We start from the raw sequence: 11,502 nt of genomic DNA on the forward strand, positions 1-11,502 counted from the left end.
CTATCACTCCTCCCTGAGAGAGACTTCACCCTGATTCATAAGGAAAAGGGGATGGCGTATTCTCTTAGCCACTTCCTGCTGAAAAGGGAAGCTGTGGGTTTCAGGGTTAGGCACCCTTTTTTCATACGATCTATGATAAATTGGCTTGCCTTCATTTAACACACATTTAATATCCTCATGCTTGACAATCTGACGTGGATGAGAGGTAATGACTCTGGTTCAGTTGTCAAGAGTAGATATTGGCTTTTGGAAACCACACAATGCTTCAAACAGCTGTATGTCCACAAAAAGGTCTTCTCCTCATCTTATAAAAACAGGATGATCCTTTTGATCTAAAACAATGATAATATCTACACACTCCACTCCTGGCTCTTGGTCTCCTTCTCCATGAAATGTTATGTTTGACATCTTTGTCAAGATGAACTTCTAGAATCTTCTTCTCCTGCAGTCTTCTTTCCATTGCAGCTTTTACATCTGTCTTTAGGGCTGATCCATTCTCCATGGCCCTGGCACTCCACGTACACTGACTGAATTTGTTGAACCACTCCAGGTCCAATCTGATGAACCTTTATTGGCATTCCAGTACCTCAGCAATTAGGAGAGTATTCTACTGTCCCTTTCTTACCTCCTCAGCCTTTACATTTGTCACAAATCACATTTTTCTCCAAACCTAGTTTTCTTGTTGCACCATTATATAAATCTTTGTTACTAAGAGCTGATGGACACCATTTTTACCTCTCCTTTCTGTCTGCATTCTTCTACTACATCCAAAAAACTTATCAAAAGATGTCCATGGGTGAGCCCAAACCACCACCTGCTCCACCCTCTTTGATGGCCTGTTCTACTTTATAATTCTCTTTTCTTTGCATCAAAAAGCACTTCATAACCTTGGAAAATCTATTTAAACTTCTCACCTTCCTTTAGATTCTTATCAGGGTGGTACTTTCAGGCCAGTTTCCTATAAGCCTTTTGCAATTCTTCCTGGGTAGCATTGAGTTTGATCCCCAAAACATCATAGTAAGTGGTTTCTTTCACCATTTTCTATTGGCTCTGAGCTGCCTGAGGCTGGGGTAAAGGAGCGGGAAGGAGCATGTCACTGTGTGCATTTCGGGCAGCCGCTGCTCCCAAGCCTCTTACCTAGCATTCTGAACAAGTTGCCCTGAGCTTGAACATGTTTTAATAGCATCTTCTCAGACTAATACTCTAGATAAAATACTGGACAAAAATCTCCTTCTGTGTAATTTAGTGCCTTAGAAAATCCACTGGAGGGCCAGCATGAGTCAGCTCTGACCTGATGGCATAGAAACCCAACATCAATTAAGAAAAAAGTAAGGAAGCTATGACCTTCTTTCCACTTGTTTTCTGAGTAATTTAATTAGGATTTTGTATAGCTTTATGTTAAATCTCTGAAAGATTTTGTCTATGTAATATTCTAGGTCTGTAATATTTTTATTAAGGTTTTTTTGTTATTAATAGTTTCTTTAATAAACATAGGACCATTTAGATTTCTCTACATGTTTTTGTCATTTGTGGTTAGGTGGTTTTTCCCAGGTTTATTTAAAATAAGCTATCAAATCTAATGTCCTAATGTGCTCATATTTTTATCTTCTTCATATCTGTATTGAAATATCATATGTAATGATAATTCCTTTTAATTCATGTACACAAATGCTTTTAATCTTCCAAATCTGAAAAAAATTATACTTGATAGAGAAAAAAAATAAAAATGTAATCAAATACTTTTTTTTTAAATGTTAATTCACTGTCTTTTATTAACTCATAATTACTTGTCATTTGGTTTGTTGAAGCAGTAAGTCAGACAGCACTTGCCACAATAGTGTCTGTCAAACTGGCTGGCCATAAAGACTCCAGCACCTCATTGATCTGAAGGACACTCCCGATGAAGGCGACTAATTTTGCCATTCTCATCCACCTTATAGTATCTTAGAACAGCCAGCTTAACTTTCTTTCTCTTATGCTATTCTTCTTGGGAGTGGTGTAAGACTTCTTCCTTTTCTTAGCACCACCACGAAGTCTCAATACAAGGTGAAGAGTGGACTCCTTTTGGATGTTGTAGTCAGACAGCGTCCGTCCATCTTCCAGCTGCTTTCCAGCAAAGATGAGTCTTTGCTGCTCAGGAGGAATTCTTTCCTTATCCTGGATCTTGGCCTTGACATTCTCGATTGTGTCCAAGGGTTCAGCCTCGAGCGTGATGGTCTTCCCTCTGAGGGTTTTTACGAAAATCTGCATCTTGGCGGTGGTCCCACTGCGGATGGCGGATCAGAAAGGAAGCATAATCAAATACTTTTTACTTATGTGTAGTATATTCGTAATTTTGGTTCAATGACACCTAACAACAAGAAGTATATTTATTACATATGAATAAACTCTTCCCTCAGTTTTGTCTGTTCAGAAGGGGGTGGGTACTTCCATCTTCGTATTTCCATAGCTCCTATTACAGTTTTTACTACATTATAATAGTAATACCAGCTGCTCTTCAGTGAAATTAACAGCCTCTGAAAACCTGTTGTAGGGTCACTATGACTTGGTTCCAACTTAAGGCCATGAGGATTTTTTTAAAAAATTTCTTCTTGTAGAATAGTGCTTAGGAATTAGGGCTGTTAGCCCAAAGACAACTCTCTGGTAGTTCAAATCCACTAGTGGCTCAGGGAAAGAAAGATGGGTAATGTCGTTCCATGCAACATATAGCCTCAGAGACCTAATGGAGGGTCATCTGTGAGCTGGTTCTGACTGAAAGCAGTGGGAAGGGATGAGATGAGGTGAAGTGAGGTGAAGTGAGATGAGATGATAAATTGTTCATATTATAGCAAACAAATTATTTCCTTTTTCTTCCATTTAAACCACAAATTCCTTGGCAATTATATTTTCAGAGTCTGGTATGTTTGTTATTGTTGTTATGTGCTGCAAAGTTGCTTGTGACTCATAGCTGTGTACAATAGCTCTGAACCCCTCTCTATCTGGGAGACACCTACCCCCATTTACCTCAGTCACTCAGTCAATCTATCACACCCAGGGTCTTCCTCTCTTGTGCTGTCCCTCCACCCTTCCAAGCATGATGTCCCTTTCTAAGAACTTGTCTCACCTTGCAACACGCCCAAATATGTTAGATGAAGCTTCAAATTCCTTACCTCCAGGGAGCAGCTTTCCAAAATTATCCTCTTCAAAACATACCTGCTTGTTCTTCTAGCAGTCCATGGTATAATCAATACCATTCTCCAGCACCACAACTCAAAGACATCAATTCTTCTTCTATAATCCTTAGATACTGTATAGCTTTCTGATCCATAGGAAGTAGTTGCAAAGACCATGGCCTGGAACAGGTGCAACTTAGTCTCTAGACTGACATCATAGCTATTCAGAACTCTGGAGAAGTCCCTGACAGGAGATTTTCCCAATGCAATTCATCTTTTGAGTTCTTGACAGCTGGTTTTAAGAGTGTTGACTGTGGAGCCAATCAAGCTGAAGTTGGTAACAATGCCAATCTCTTTATTGGTATTATTATATTATTGTTATTATCTCTTTATTATTATTTGTGTCGATCAAGATGCTACCAATTGACTGACTGGCTAGAATTTTGGTTTTCTCATTGTTGAATTTCAATCCATATTGAAGGCTACAGTCCTTGACTTGCAGCAAATGCATCAGATCCTCTTCTGTTTCATCAAGCAAGTTTGTATCATCTGAATAACACAGATTGTTGATGACTCTTCTTCCAATCCCTGATGCCACATCCCTCCTCATAGAGCCCAGCCTCCCAGATGATCTGTTCCACACATAGATTTAAAATGTGTGGAGATAGGAAGCATCTCTGGCATACATCTTTCCTGATTTTGAAAAATGCAGTGTTTCCTTGGTCTGTTCTGACGACTGCCTCCTGGTCCAAGTATAGTTTTCTCATGAGCATAATTAAGTGTTCTGTGATTTCCATTCTTCTCAGAGTTAATCACATTATGTTGTGATCTACACAGTCAAATGCCTTTGCATAGCCAATGAAACACAAATTGACATTCCTCTGGTACTCCCTGCTTTAAGCTAAGATCCATCTAACACTGGTGATGATATCCCTAGTGCCACAGCCTTTTCTAATCTCAGCCTGCACATCTAATGTCTTAATTAGAAAGAAAGAAAGAAAATAAGGAATAAAAATACAAGACAAAGAGAGTGAGAGGAAGAAGATATTAAATAGGGAGGAAGGAACGATAAAATAAAAAAGGCTAAAATTTATTTGAGAGTAATTTTAATAGTTTGTCCCATCATCTCCTTTGAGAAAAGTTTTCAGGCTTGGTGCAGCTTAGAAGAAACTCTATGAAAAGAGGTTAACTACAGAAGAATGCTCAGTAGGATGAGACTTTGATAGTGGTGAGAATCAGTTCTTTGTGGCCTAGTGGTGAAAAACTGAGCTGCAATTCCAAAGGCATGCAGTTCCAATCCACCAGCTGCTGCTGCATGGGAATAAGGTGGACAATCTCCTCCTGTGCAATTAACTACCTCTGAAAACCCACTGGAGGATCACCTATAGTCAATCCAGACTGATTGCACACAACAACAATATGGCCCATATGATCAGAACCACATATTGATTCACAGCAAGTCGACTGCTTCAGCATTACCTCATCACAGAGGCATGTTCTTTGTGTATTATATTAGTTTTGTTTTATTGTGGTTTTTGGTTATTGTAGAGGTTCTTTGCCTAAATATAAGTAGGTAGCTCTGTTGTCTTAGTAGTAAGGAGTTGTGCTGCCAACCCAAAGGCACATAGTTCAAACCTACCAGTTACTCTATGGAAGAAAGTTGGGCAGTCTCCTTCCATGCATCTTACAGCCTCTGGAAACCCACTGGAGGGCAAGCTATGAGTCTGTTCCAACTTGATGGTACATAACAAGAAGTATAGATGGGCCTAGGAAAGTGAGTCTATGAACTTTGATAAATGTCAATAGTTGTAGAGGAGCTTCAGGCCTTCTCTTCATAGGGTCACAATGAGTCGTGCTCAACTTGAAGGCAATAGCAACAACAAGGAAATAGAAAATGAAGAGGATTTTAGAAGTGAAGAAAAAAGACTATATATCACTTTAATGTGGACTGTATCACAGCATCAAGGAAAAGAAACCTTGTACCACTGTATCAGCAGGCAACATCATAATTGATGAAGAAAAAGAATGAAACGATCTAGCATTTCATTTTACTTGGATCCACAATCAACACCCATGATAACAATAGTCAAGAAATCAAAAGAAGTATTGCACTGGGGGGAAAGACTGCTGTAAAAGACCTCTCCAAGGTACTAAAGAGTAACAGTATCAGTTTAAAGATGAAGGTGCACCTGATCCAAGCTGTGACTTTTCCCCCCCCAATTACCTCCTAAGCATCCAAAAATTATACAATATGTAAGGATAACAGAAGAATTAGTGCTTTTGAATTGTGTTGTTTGATAAGAGTACTGAATATTCCATAGACAGTCAAAAGGACCAACAAGTCTGTCTTGTAAAAAGTGCAACCAGGGGCATCCTAAGAGGCAAAGAGAGTGAAACTGTCTGACACACTTTGGTCATGTTGTCAGAAAGTGTCAATCCTGGGAAAGGTAGTGGGATCAGAGGAAGAGAGACCTTCAATTAGATAGACTGACACAGTGACTGAAACATTGGCTCCCAGCACATAAAGGAGTGTGAGGACGACATAGGATAGGACACAACCCAGAGCTGCTATTCATAAGGTCTCTGTAAATGGTAGTGGATTCAATAGTACCTAACAATAACAACAACTAGGAAAGTGGGCCTTCTTCCATGAATGAAACTTTTCTACCTGAGGTTAGTTCTACAACCTTTCTGCCATTCTTAGATATACTACTACTACTAAATGTCATAATATTGGCCAATGTGTTACTACTATTATAGCAAAGCTTTCCATTCCAGCCTACCATCTTCTCAATCTCTCCTTGAAAGTCAAAGATGAACCAGGCTAGAATCATCTTGGGTTCCAGAAATGAAGAGTAGTTTAGGGCTGGTTACCTAATGCACAGAGTCCCAGTATTTCCCCTGGGCTAGAAACAACAGCTCGAGAAACAAAAAAGGTTTGGTTATAAAGTAAAAAAAGAGGGAGAACAGAAGTCAAGATAGGCAGTAAAAATGAGGACGTTAAGATCCTACTAAGAAATGCTTTAGAGTCACCACAGAAACTAGAGGACATTATGCAAATTCCCTCCCACATCTGGAAATAGATGGGAGTAGGGAAGAAACAGATCTGAATAGACCTCTCAGTCTCCATCTCTCTTGCGAGCTGGTATCTACTGTTTGACCACTGGAGCTAAGACTGGAGTAAATTGACCTAGATTTAAATCCAGAACTCCCTCACAACCATTCTTAGGTTTCTTAAAGTTTCAATACAGTTTCTAATTTTTTTTACAATGATAATGCCAAAATGTGAGTGTTGTTGAAAGTATCAGAAATATTAGAAAGAGAAATTGTTTAGCATTGTATATGCCATGCAGAAAGCCCTCAACAACTATTCTGTAGAATAGTCTGTAGCTTCTATGGGGTGAGGGGGAGTGGGGGGGGGACAGTGGCCACTGGTGTGTGGAACAAGCAGCTGGGAGCACCTGCCAGCCTATTACAGCAGAACACTTTTATTCCTTTCACAGGAGAGTCATCGGAAAACAGCCTTGCAAGAGGGAGAAAATTCCAAGTATGTGTCATCGCTCCACTGCCGTCTGCAGCTGTTTCCGTAGGCACACAATGGTGTTGTGTTGTTAAGGAAACTTGCTGTCAGGCGGCAGCACAAATAAAGCATTTAGTTTTATTGAGTTATATTACAACAATTACCGAGGGAAAATGTACCCCAAATGTTGTTTATTCAGTTTGTGGGGATAATCCCCTCACTGTTCAGTGGCTTCTGGCTCATGTGAACAGGAAGATGGTATCATGGCATCTCTGAACTGGTTTCTCCTCTGGTTTACCTGGAGGCTGCTCAAAGCTGTGAATGGCTTTAAAAAGGATAAGAACGTTCTGTGCTAACTATGCTAGTCAGAAAAAAACCAACAACCTGATACCTACACCTTCATTTTAAAAAAGTCGTACTCTCATAGTCTGCACATGCAGGATGATGGATAAATAGATTTAGGTCAGAATTCTCTCAGGACAGGACCTAATTGCCTACTTTACCTCTACCCTCCACACCAGAATAGTGAAAATATGGTAGATCAGGTCAAGAGATCTGTTTATAGAAAATGCAAAATTTACAGACACAGGACTAAGTGATATGTTGAGAACTGATGGTTCCACAATCTGGAAAGAGAAATATGTGTAGTTTAACAAAGGTCTGCAGCAACTTTATGGTACACAACAACAACAACTTGTGTATCAACGTATGTTTCTTTGTTATTGTTGTTGTATACCGTAGAGGCAGAACTGACCTGTAGTTGACCCTTTGGTAGGTTTTCAGAGGCAGTTAATCCCATGGGAAAACATTGTCCATCCTCCTTCGCGGAGCAGCTGGTAGACTAGAACCTTGTACCTTAGGATTGCAGCACAGCTTCTTGCCACCAGAGGTCCCTAAATTCCTTTAACTTGGTTTTAAAACTATTTCATCCTTGCCATATAACTGATTTGGTGCTTTCCATAAGTACTAGGGAATTTCCAAATTAATATATAAAGTAGCTTTGACAATTAATTGTGCCTGCCTATGAGTATCTTCCTTCCTTTGTCTGATAAACTCCTCCTCTTTCAAGACTCAATTCAAATATTTTTTCCTGTGAAGAAATTCCTTCCACTTCTTGTTAGAAAAGGCTCATTCTCTGTTAAGTTTTGTGTGTCTTTGAAGCAAATCCAACTCACAGTGGCCCTATGTGACAGAGTAAAACTGCCCTACACGGTTTCCTAACCTATCATCTTTATGGAAACAGATTGCTAGGGTTTTCTCCCACAGACAAGCTGGTGGCTTCAAGCTTGTCTTGCAGTTAACAGTCAAGTGTTTCATCATTACACTACCAGTTGGTTTTCTGTGTAGTTATTACCAATTTTTTTTTTTTCACAAAAGTAAATGTACATTTCCAAGACTGCAGCTATGTGTTAAAATACTTCAATTGTCATGTTGTCAATTCCTGGAGACTTCTCCCATCCGACCCCCCTCCTCCCCACCCCATGTATTCATTGTGGCCTGAACGTCTTCCTTCAGTGCTATTGATTCCTTTTTACATGCTACTCCTTGGAATGGTGGCGACTAGACCAAGTTTTTTGGGTACAGATATTCTATGTTCCTTTCATCTTCTTGTGATTCTTCTGGCCTCAACCAATGTGGTACGCATGTAATCCTTCAATATTGCAGCTTAAGGCTTGAATTTTTAGTTCAGTTCCTTCACCTTGAGAAATGTTGAGCAGGTTCTTTCCTTTAGGCTTGCTAACATAAGACAGTATATTTTGTTATAATTCTTTATCTTCTTGAGTTGCTCTTTAAAATCTTCTATTCAGCACTTCTACTTCCTTTTGCTTTATGTTCTCTACTTTGTAGAACAAACTTCAATTTTCTCTGACAATCACATAGGGTTTTTTCTTTATTTCTTGTATTTTAATTTTATTTTCCTTTCTTCATGTGTTATTCTTGATGTCTTACCACAACTAGTCTGGTCTTTGATCTTCAATGCAGAGTGCTTCAAACCTATTGTTTCTAAATTCAAGTGAGATATCTCAAAATAATATTTGTGTTTCAGTGGCTTTGTTCTTATTTACTTCAGCTTCAAATTGAACTTTCATATATGCTCCTGATGATTTTTGACAATCAATCCCTGACACTGTTCTAACTGATGATATTGTGCTTCTCCACCATCTTCTTCCACAGAAGTGTAGTTCCTTTATATTTCATCAGGGAAGGTTCATGTATATCGCTGTCTTTTATTTTCTAAGTTATTTTCAATGAATAAGTCACTGATGGTGCCAATACGGATTGAATCTCAATATCAAGAAAACAAAGATTCTCACCCCTGGGCTGAGTGGCAGCATTATAATAGATGCTGAAGAAACCGAGATTGCTAACAGCTTTAATTTGCTTGACTCCACAATAAACACTCTTGGCACCAGCAGCCAGGAAATTAAAATACAAATTGCTTTGGGAAAGTCTGCTGTCAGAGACCTCTCTAAAGTACTGAAGAACAAGATGTTAGTCTGGAGACTAAAGTACGCCTGATCCAGATTATGGTCTTTTCCGTCACTTGTGATGCATCAGAGAGCTGGACAATGACTAGGGATGATAGAAAGAGAACTGATGTCTTTGAGCTGTGGTGCTGGAGAACAGTATTCAATATAACATGGATTGCTAAGAGAACAAATGAGTTTGTCCTAGAGAGGTTGAAACCAGGCTGCTCCTTGGAGGCAAGGATTCTGAAGCTTCGTCTGACATACTTTGGAGATGTTACAAGTAAGTATCAGTCCTTGGAGAGGGACGTCATGCTTGGGAGTGTGGAAGAACAGTGTAGGAGAGAAAAACCCTCAATGAGATGGATTGATCCAGAAAGTAGGTAACAGGGGTAGGTGTACTGGAGACAGTGAGATTGGCGTAGGATAGAGCAGGGTTTAGGGCTGTTATACATAGGGTTGCTATGAGTCACAGGTGACTTGACGGCACATAACAACAACAACATAAATGAGCTCTGGTTGCCAAGTGTCTATGCTGCAATCCCAAAGGCATGCAATTTGTGGCTACCAGCTGCCCTGTGGGAGAAAAATGAGTAATCTCCTGTGTAATTAACTGCTTCTGAAAACCTGATAGTGTGTCAGCTATAGGTCAGTTCTGACTCGATGGTATACAACAACAACATATTACATATATAAGAGAATATCTTCACTGATGCACACACATACACACACACACTCACTGCTGTTGGATTAAAGCTTCTGACATTTAGGCTAAATGTACAACATATTATATACTATATACCACATCATGCTGGGTAGGGTGGAGGGATGGCACAGGAGGGGAAGACTCTCTTTGAGGTGGATTGATTCAGTGACTGGGGTAATCGGGATGGGTGTGTCAGAGGCAACGTGATTGGCACAGAATAGAGCAGGGTTTAGGGCTGTTGTACATAGGGTCGCTATGAGTCGCAAACAACTCGACGGCACATAACAACAACAACCACTACTGTGGTACATATCTGTATCTCTGTATCTATGCACAAATATAAATAGATATCACTCACTACTGTGCATTGTTTTCAAATCATAATAACCTCCACCTGATTTATGAGACTATAAATCTTAACAGGATGTGACTGTATTTCTCCCAAGGAGATGCTGGTGGGTTCTATCTGCCCAAGATGTGAACCTGTTGTATGTGATGCCTTTGAGTTGTAGTGTTAGAGAAAAGTACTAAATATCCCATGACATGCTAAGATAACAAACAGCTATGTTTTGGAGAAAATGAAGCCATAACACTCCTCAGAAGCAAAGATGATAAAGCTTTGTCTCACATATTTTGGACATGTGCTAGAAAAGGCTACAGGAGAACCTAAAGGACAGGGACATCATTTTTGAAAAGGTGGAGGGTCAGTGAAAGAGAGGAAGACCCTTAAGAAGGTGGATTGACTCAGTGACTGCAGGTTCAAATGTGTCAGAGGGTATGAGGTTGGCACAGAGCAGGGCTCAGATCTATTTCTCATAGGACTGCTTTGAGTCCTACTCAACTCGACAGCCCTAACAACAACAGATACGTAGTCACATATTCTTTGCACTGTTTTCTCATTGATGGGAAGGAAGAGGTGGTATGACCAGAAACAACACTACTGCGCTAAATTATAACTACCGCTATTTAGAAATTTCCCAGCAGGAAAGTCTCTCTCCCTTGATTTGCATTAACTTCCTATAGGTACACCTCAGGATGGGAGGTGCCTCAGGCACCTGGGAACAAATGATCTTTCTGGACCTCTGTACACATGTTAGATACATCCGTCAGTGTAAATTGTAGTTCAGAAGGGAAGGCTACAGACTAATTAGTACTTATTCTGCTGATGACTTTGAGTTGTGCTACTTTATTTTCTTCCGCCTAATTATATTCAGGAATGTTTCATGCAATTCGTGCTTACAAAGACTTTAAAGGAGTTATTTTATTCCCAATGGTCTGGTCAAAATTGCATTCTTTAGATTTTCAGTGTACGCTTGAGAACTTAAGAGTGTTTTTCATCTCTTTTGAACCATTTAGTCTTTCCCCAAGAAAACCCTATGGAAATAATGAGTCTCACAAGGGTTAGTGTATTGCTGTAGGCTCAGTCACAGTAAGAAAATGAGAAACAGTGTTATTAATACTTTCTCATAAGATAAGAAATCACAGTAGCATTGCTAATACAAAATGGTAAAAACTTACAGTTACCAATAATATTAAGATACCAAACATGTTCTCAAAAGAAAGCCTTAAAACCACATATTGGGGGGAAAATAATGTTGAAAATAACCCCCATTTCCAGCCATTTTTTGATTCTCAATTGAACTTGCAAGTAAATGT

The 11,502-nt window shown here is 39.5% G+C and overlaps 1 pseudogene; it reads right to left on the minus strand.

Moving 5' to 3' along the window:
• Nucleotides 1–1,783: 1,783 nt before the first annotated feature.
• LOC102846707 lies at nucleotides 1,784–2,250 on the minus strand (annotated as a pseudogene).
• Between the last annotated feature and the right edge of the window lie 9,252 nt (nucleotides 2,251–11,502).

This window comes from Elephantulus edwardii, unplaced genomic scaffold (genome assembly GCF_000299155.1).
Source record: "Elephantulus edwardii isolate Elephantulus edwardi_28Jun2011 unplaced genomic scaffold, EleEdw1.0 scaffold00175, whole genome shotgun sequence".
In the NCBI taxonomy this organism is placed as follows: Eukaryota; Metazoa; Chordata; class Mammalia; order Macroscelidea; family Macroscelididae; genus Elephantulus; species Elephantulus edwardii.